The 8681-nt window shown below is 45.7% G+C and overlaps 1 long non-coding RNA gene across 1 annotated transcript; it reads left to right on the forward strand.

Moving 5' to 3' along the window:
• Positions 1–3638: 3638 nt before the first annotated feature.
• Positions 3639–7165, forward strand: LOC116585641. Its single transcript, XR_004283739.1, has 3 exons — positions 3639–4122; positions 4704–4889; positions 5290–7165. It is a non-coding gene; the product is annotated as an uncharacterized LOC116585641 (long non-coding RNA).
• Positions 7166–8681: the final 1516 nt, after the last annotated feature.

Here is an 8681-nt window from a genome sequence, read left to right on the forward strand (position 1 = left end):
ACCTGGCCCAGAGCCTAGAGCACAGGTGTTAAATACTTGTTGCATTAATCAACCAAAAAATTCATTTCTCTGCTTGGAGATACCTTTGATTAGGTAGGCAGTTCTAGGTCTGGGCTGTCTTGGTACAATCGTGTTCATAGAGAGAGGAATGTGTTGGGATCAGTACTTCCCAAAACTGCCCAACTACCAGAGTCACCTGGAAAGCTTCTAGTCGATTCCCAGACCCCAGTCCAGAATCACTGCATTAGAATCTTGAGGGGCAGAGGCTGAGAATCTGCTTTCAAACATGTCCCAAAGGTGATTCTGAGGCAGGCGATCCTGTCTTCTGGCAGAGAGGTGCCTTGAGATAGCATGCCTTTCCTCTGATTGGCGATTTTGTCCTTGTGGGAGTTTGGAAGTTCTGTTTCAAGTCCCATATTCTCCATAAAGCCTTTCTTACTTCAAACCACAGCCTGTTGAAGGGAACATTGAAGTCCAGAAAGTCTTTAAATGAGTTAAAGTGCAAAAGCATTTGAACAGTGGCTGACACAAAGTATGTTTTCAATAAATGTTATTTGAAGATTTTATTTATTTATTTGACAGACAGAGATCACAAGTAGGCAGAGAGGTAGGCAGAGATAGAGGAAGGGAAGCAGGCTTCCTGCTGAGCAGAGAGCCCGATGTGGGGCTCAATCCCAGGACCCTGAGATCATGACCTGAGCCAAAGGCAGAGGCTTTAACCCACTGAGCCACCCAGGCGCCCCTTCAATAAATGTTATTTAACCACCCATTTCACTGAGGCTTAGAGATGGGGAACGGTCTGCCACGTTCCCACAGTAAATTGGTGGCAGAGTGGGGACCAGAATCAAGATCTCTAGACTCTAATCTCAGGCAGTCCTCGCTTTGCTCCTTGTATTTTGAAGGTTGTGTTTACCCACAGATACAAATGTCTGTACACCTATCAGTCTGTCAGAAATCCATTGTTCATTATGAGTAGGCATCTAGCGACCCTCAAAATATGTGTCTGGCACCATGTAAACACCATGAGAGACATCAGAGAGTTTTCCGGAAGTTTCAGTCTCTGTCCTCAATGTGTGTCCTACAGAGCCAGGAGTAGAATGAGACCAGTAAGCCCCTGGGGTCTAATAAGTGCACAGCCAACCCCCAAGAGTGAGGGCCTCCTTCAGTTTGGCACCCTCTGTGCCTGACTTGCCTCATCTTGGTCCCAGCCCTGGTGTTCAGTTTCTTTGGGGGAAATAAGAAGGAGTCAGAAGCCTAAGGCTTGCGGTGGGGCCACACACATGTCACTTTCCTTCTCTGGGTCTCAACTGGTCCAGTGGTTGAACAAGAGTCTTTGGCAGTCTTTCGGTGATGGTCTCTGTGGCTCTCCAGTTCCAAGGGTCTAAGGAAAGCATGTGCTTCCAGAAACTCCGGAGTGCTGGCATCACGGATCATGGCTGTGGTCGGTGGAGCATGGTGGGCACTGCGGACCACCTATACTATTACTTTCAAGAGGGCTGAGCCTTCACACCGGGAACATGAAGACAAACATGGAAACGGCATGCCCCAGTCTTTTCACCACCCACCTTTTGAGCTCATTTAGTTGATTTGTTCCCAGAACCCTGTGTTTTGAAAGATGTTATTCTCCACCAGGCTGTTTCCTCTTGGCCTCAGGTTGAAGTCCAAATTCCTTAGTGCTTTAGACAATGTCCTCAAAGTCCAGCCACACTCCTCTCATTCTCTCTACCCCAGCTGTACTGGGTCTTTTTTCCTTTCTTCCAACATGCCATTCTCTCTTACCTCCAGGTTTTTGTCTCAGCTGTTCCCTCTGCCTGGAGCACTCCACATTCTCTCCTTAATTCATTCACTTCTACCCTGTTTCAGGTCTCCACTTCTGTTCAGGTATTGTTTTTAGAATGTCTGATAGTTTCTACATCAACCCTTTGTTTTCCTTTATCATCATTTCTTGTTTACTTTCTACATCAAGTCACAGGGTCCACAAAGGCTTCATTCCCAAAACTTTGCCCGGGGCTTGACACACAGAAGATGCTCAGTAGATATTACATAAATAATTGTCAAATAAAACACTATTTAGGATAAGGGGAGCTTCAGGTCAGCATGTACATAAATAATTGTCAAATAAAACACTATTTAGGATAAGGGGAGCTTCAGGTCAGCATGTACTAACAATTTAAGCCCACAAAACTGGTCTGATTCTAGCAGCTAGTAAGATATGAGACATGTGCATGATGCTAAGTGAGCTTATCACAGGAGAGTAAATGATTTGCATTGGGTTTCAAGAAAGGAAGGGTAGAGACAGACGCTGTAGGGGAATCAGAAGCCAGTGTGCTTCCAGCCTGAGGCTGTGCTCTACAGAGTCCCAGGCAAGTGGGCAATCAATGCCTCTTCACCATTTTTTTAGGGAGCTTACTACTTACCTGTTTGGTGGGTAGGTAGGGACTACTGATGACTTAAAGAAGGTTTTCTAAAAAGTGCTGATGCTCTGTGTCTTTGAGGAAGATAGAACACGAGGTAATAAATAAGGCGGGCTGTAAAAAACCAGAACAATGGAAGCCAGCCCTATCACTGCTGAGTAAGCGCTGGACTTGACGATGGGGTCAGCCAGCCCAACTGATGGGTTCATATAGGGGCAGGAGAAGGGAGGCCCAGCCCCCATCAGCGCAGTGCCAATCTCAAACAGTAGCCCTATTTTGCAATCAAGAAGGGATTGCAGAACCCAGGGGCAACCTGTTGCTGCTGGTTTTCTGACCAATCGGCCAATCCAATCTGAGAGTCAGCCAGGAGACAGGGAGTCCATCAAAAGGAGACATAGCTAGAGCCTTTACTTTCGAAACCAGGGCCTTTCAAACTCTGGGCCTTAGTTCTTCATCTGTGGAATGAGGAGTTGGACAAGTTGATCTCAAGGGCAAAACTGTTGGACAGTAAGAGTAACAGCCAGCATTCACCCAAAATCCTATATGGACCAGATATTGCTTTAGATTTATTCATTTTTGGAAAACCCCTGCAACCTCATGAAGTAACTAACATTACTCTTCCCATTTTGTAGGTAAAGAAACTAATACATAGAGAGGTTAAGGTCATGCAGTTGGTAGATGGTAGAACCAGAATTCTCATGCGGCTGCTCTGTCTCCAGAGCCCTTGCCATTAATCTCTAAGCCCGTGTTGTCCAAGTGGCAGCTATGAGCCAGCTGTGGCTAGTGCGTGTTTGGAATGTGCCTAGTCCAAATTGAGATGTGCCACTTGTGTAAAATCCACACTGGTTTTTGAAGACTTAGTATGAAAAAGAGAATGTAAAATACCCCAATATTTATATCATTTACATGTTGAAATGTTTATAGTTATATATTGGGTTTAAAAATATATTATTTTTTTTAAAAAAAGACTTTATTTATTTACTTTAGAGCTAGAGAGAGAGAGCCTACGAGTGGTGGGAGGAGCAGAAGGAGAGGAACAAGCAGACTCTGCGCTGAATGCAGAGTCCAACGTGGGGGCTGATCCACGACCCTGGGATCATGACCTAAGCCAAAATCAAGAGTCAGACAATCAACTGAATGAGCCACCCAGTCGCCCTGAAAATATGTTCTTGAAATTAATTTCACTTGTTTCTTTTTACATTTCAAAATGTGACTGCTAGAAAATTTAAAATTACGTATATGACTGATGTTCTATTTCTACTGGACACCACTAGTTTAAGCTATATAATCTTAAAACATTGGTAAAGGATTATGGTTGCCTGCTTACCGCCTGTCTGAGGTCCCCAAGACCGCTTCTGGGTTCAGTGATTCACAAGGAGGACTCCTAGATCTCAGCATATAGTCATCCTCATGCTATGACTTCTTATAGTGAAAGCTCACAAAGCAAAATCAGCAAAGGGAAAAGGTGGATGAGACAAGGTCTGGAGGAAACCAGGAGCAAGCTTCCAAGAGTCCTCTCCCAGCTGAGTCACATAGGATGTGCTTAATTCCTCTACCAATGAACTGTGACAACACATGTTGTCAAAAATGCCATCTGCCAGGGAGGCTCAAGAGACACTCATTGCCCAGGGCTTTTCCTGGGAGCTAGCCAAGTAGGCATCCTCTGTTTTGTATGTACCAAAATTCTGGACTTCCAGAAGGAGAGCAGGTAGGTGTTCAGCATAAACCACATTATCTGTATCAACAGTTTGGGCACAGTGACCCACTCTTATCAGTTCTGGGAATGGTGGAAATTCTCCTGAAACTGAAGTTCCCAAATGCCAAACAAGGGCCAACTGCAAGTTGATCTTTCCAAGCATTGAGGTCCCCTATGTTTAGTCTTTTCTGCAGATCTCCCAGTTAAACTTCACCAGGATCTGGCTTGGCAAGTTGGACCAGGTTTGTTGAGTTTACCTGACATGAAGTTAATGAATCCCACTTGCTCCAAAGCCTGCTTAGTGAGAGGGAGACTTATAAAAAGTGGAAGGGCCCCCCTTAGAGACTACCTCATTCAACACTCTCATCTGAGAAGCTGAGTGATTTGTTTAAGGTCCCGCAGCAAACACAGGCATCTATAAGGGTGACACGTAGAATAAACGCAGTGGCAAGCTTTCAGCCAAAATGCCACTTCTGTTCTCTTGGATGCCCTTATATGTTGCTAGAAACCAAAACCTTTCCCCCATTTCTTAGTAGTAGGAAGCCCTATGTCTCTGCTGACCTCACCCCGCCCCCTACCTCCATCCTTTCTAGGTTATTGTTGGGCTGGAAGATTGTAGTGCTGGAGGAGCACTATGTAACAACCTTCATAAATCATCACTTAACAATGAACAACCCACATCCTACTTCCAGTGAGTTAACTAACAATACATCAAACTGCATCAAACCAATGAGGACTAGAAGGAACTGATAAACTCTAGAGCAGAAGAACAAGATGGGGTAGGTATCTTATCACTGCCCATCCCCCACTCGCTTCTCCCAGTACCACCACAGCTAACAAATAGGTCAGTTCCATATCACTCCTACCCCTTCCCTGACTCAGAAGGTTCATGTCAACTGGGCTTGCGAAGTCTCTTTGAGAAGGTTTTGGAGTCCTGGTCCTATCTCAGTATGTGCCATAGCCTAGTCCCTTTTGCAGTCCCTGGAAATGAGGAAATCAGAATTCTGGCCAGTCTGAGAGGGCATAGCTTCTCATTAACCAACCCCAGGGGAGGAGTCCATGAGGACAAATGGGGTTGTGCCCAGGAGAATCTGGGTTGGGTTAAGGGTGATGGGGGAATGAAGGTAAATCATAGTAAATCATGTGGTTTCCTCCTTCATGGCTCTTGTCACTTTTCAGATGGCTGTTTTGGTTTGAAATGAGCAAGGACATGAAGTTCAGAGTCTGCGTATTACCATGCCCATGCACATTCCCCAGGAGGTCAAGAGGCTGGGATAACCTCTCTGGGGCCCTAACCTTATTCAGACATACTCTACCACCGCCTGCCTGGGTAGCTTCAGCCAAAGCAGATTCATCCTTCTGGGCCATGACCCTCCTGGTGGGAGGTGTTAAATAGGGTCAATGGCCTTCTGCCCTGCTGGCTCAGGAAGCCTTTCAGAGGGCTCTGATAGAGTGTTGGAGCAGAAAGATGCTAGAACATGAACTTCAATGAGAACTGAGGATATTTCCCCCTTCCAATTCATTCTTTCTCTCCAAAGCCATGCCTTGTCAGTGCCTTTTCCTCATGTTACTGAGGTCTTAAACTTACTAAGCCTACTGGTGCTACGCGCTTTCCCAGCTGCTGAGGGTTCAAGGACTCAGAGTGGATAAGGAGTGAGTCCTGCCCATAAGAGGCTTGCAGTCTGGTAGGAGGTGACCATAAACCGGCTACGCAGGGTGACGGTTACTCTCGGAGGGGAAAATGGCAATAGGGAGCAGGAAACCTAGCTTAGCTCAGTGGCTGCAGGGCCGGCTTCCAGGTAGAAGTAATTGGCAATCTGGGAAGGAGTAGGAAGAGTCCTTTACGGAGAGAGACGAGGGAGATGTTTGGAGCGGAAGAAACAATTTCATCAAAGGCTGAGTGGCCTCTACCAGTTTTAATACTCTGCATTCTTCATGGCTGAAGCAGAGAGTTCAAGGTGAAAAGTGACAAGAGGTAAGCCTGGAGAGGTAAACAAGGGCAGATGGAGATGGGCTTTGATGACCTTGGACTTCATCCTGAGGACAGCAGACAGAAGCAACCTCTTTCCCCACATCACTTTGTTTTGTTATTCTTTTATTACTTTTCACAATTTTAAGTGATCTCATTCTTTTTTTATCTACCTATTTTTTAATTTATCTACCTATCTAAGGTCTATCCCCTTCCTCCAACTCGAATGTAAACAACAGAGGGTGGGACCAGGATGAGGGAGAGGGGATGGAGTGGAGGGGGAAAGGGAAAGGCAAACATGTTTTTAATAGCCATTGTGCGTGTGCGCGCACGCGCGCATGCGCGCAACACGGTGCTAGGCACCTTTCAGATATTCTTTGAGCAGGGCCCTGTTATCACCCCCATTTTACAAGGGAGGAAACAGACTCCGAGGGATGAAGTACCTGCCCAAAGTTATTAAATGTGTCAAATGTGGAAATGGATCCTCTCTCCATTACGGAAGAAGGGGTATAGAAGGGGATAGGAGAAGAGAAAAGGAAGAGGAGGAGAGCCATGGTGGGGAGAAAGGAGCAGGAAGTAAGGTGTGGGGGCCCTGGCACGCTGCCAGGCAAGGGCAATGGGCCCAGAGTTGTTCTCACATCCCAGAAGGCTGATGGGGGATGTTTATGAGAAATCTCAACATTCAGAAGGAGCATGACCTCCCAGCCTGCCTGTTCCTGCCCCGTGACTGCTCCTGGCTATAAACAGCCTGTTTATTAACCCCAGGAAACTGGCTCCTTTACCACTTAGCTTTATCTCCCGGGATGGGCGGGCTGGAAGAGCAGGGGGTGCCTGGCCAAGAGGAGGAGCGGCTACTGGAAACCCAGTGATCCTTAAAGAGCGGGGTCAAAAGAAGCCACAGAGAGCTCACATTCTGTTTACCTCCACCCCCTTGCAGAACTGTCCAAGGCTGCATGGTGGGTTAATGGGCCCTAAAAACCCTTGACCCAATGGTTGCCACTTTAAGGAAATTAAAGTTTGACTCATCTCATTATTCTTCCTAATGACCACCATCATTAGAGCTCTAATGCTGAAATCAAATAAAATGGTGGTGAAATCAAATGAAATAATGGTTATAAAGGCACTTGGCAAACTGAACCCCCCTGAGCCCTTGAGAATTTGTTCCCAGTCCAGTCCCTTATGCCTCCCCAATTACCACCCCCCCACACACACACACTTAATCCCTTAGGACAACTAACACAGGGAGACACACACACATACAACACACACACACTCTCACCGACCACATGCTTACCACCACACATCAGGTCTCAGCTGTGAAATGAGGGTTATTATTTTTTTTAAGATTTTATTTACTTATTTTTGCAAGAGAGAGAGAACACAGGGGCCGGCAGGGGTGGGGTGGGGGGGAGGCAAGGAAGAAGCAGACTCCCAGCTGAGCAGGGAGCCTGAAGTGGGACTCAATCCAAGGACCCTGGGATCATGACCTGAGCCAAAGGCAGACACCCAAAGACTGAGCCATCCAGGCACCCCTGAAATGAGGGTTATAAGAGTACTCACCTACTAGGTTGTTGGAAGGATTAAATAAGATACTTACATGAAGTTTAACCCCATGTGTGGAACCTCCATGGGCTCAAGAGTTAGCTACATCTGTGCCGGGTGTCCCTTGAGAAATCCCATTAGAAACCTCCCACAGCATAGGATTAGAAATATTTTTGAACGGGGAAAAGAGACGTGGCAAGTGTTTACTGGGATTTCATAGACAGTCTGAAAGACTGGAATGAGAACACCAAGAACCGTGTGAAATTTCTGGGAAAGTAGGGGATGTCCAAACACAAGAACTGGATGAAAAGTTTTAGGACATTTACAGCTCAAAGAGGACAGAAAAACATAATCTCGTTCCAAGGCAAGTGGTAGGACACGGTGACCTTTCAAGGACACAGGAGCTGTGGCTATAATTGAAAGGTGTTGAAAACTAGCTAAGCTCACAGGGCTCATCCTGCTGGTTGTCCTGCAGAGCTGGTGAGTGCAGAGGACCCCCCACCCCTCAACCTGCACTTCCAGAAACTTCTCCCAGTATTCCCATTAATAGTGCCTTACCTTGAGTCTTAGAATATGTCTCTGTCACTTCCAATCTCTCTTATTCTCATTGGACCTACATTTAATAGTTTGAGAATTTTCATTCGCACTCTATATGATTACATTCTTCTTGTAAAATTAAAACTTGATACTAAGGTGAAAATCCCATTTGCCTCGTGAGAAGAGTTCTTCATGAGAACAGTCACAACTCTTCTAGTTAGCAGACTGTTTATCCCTCCAGAATATTCTCTATGCACACATGCACTTAAAACATATATGTGTGACAGCATTTTTATTGTTTGGCTTTTTTTTCTCCTTTTTTTTTTCATGACACATTATTGTGCTACAATTTGCCTTCCTCATCCACTGTATGTTTTCGAAACTCGTCTATGTGAGCATTTTAAGTCTCCTTAATTATTAACCACTACACAACGTGGATGTTTTATGGTTTGTTTGCTGATTTCACCCCCGACCTGTCTTTTCACTGCCACAGACAATGCTGCCTGAACATTCTTCACACATC

Source organism: Mustela erminea, chromosome 3, assembly GCF_009829155.1.
Source record: "Mustela erminea isolate mMusErm1 chromosome 3, mMusErm1.Pri, whole genome shotgun sequence".
Classification (NCBI taxonomy): Eukaryota; Metazoa; Chordata; class Mammalia; order Carnivora; family Mustelidae; genus Mustela; species Mustela erminea.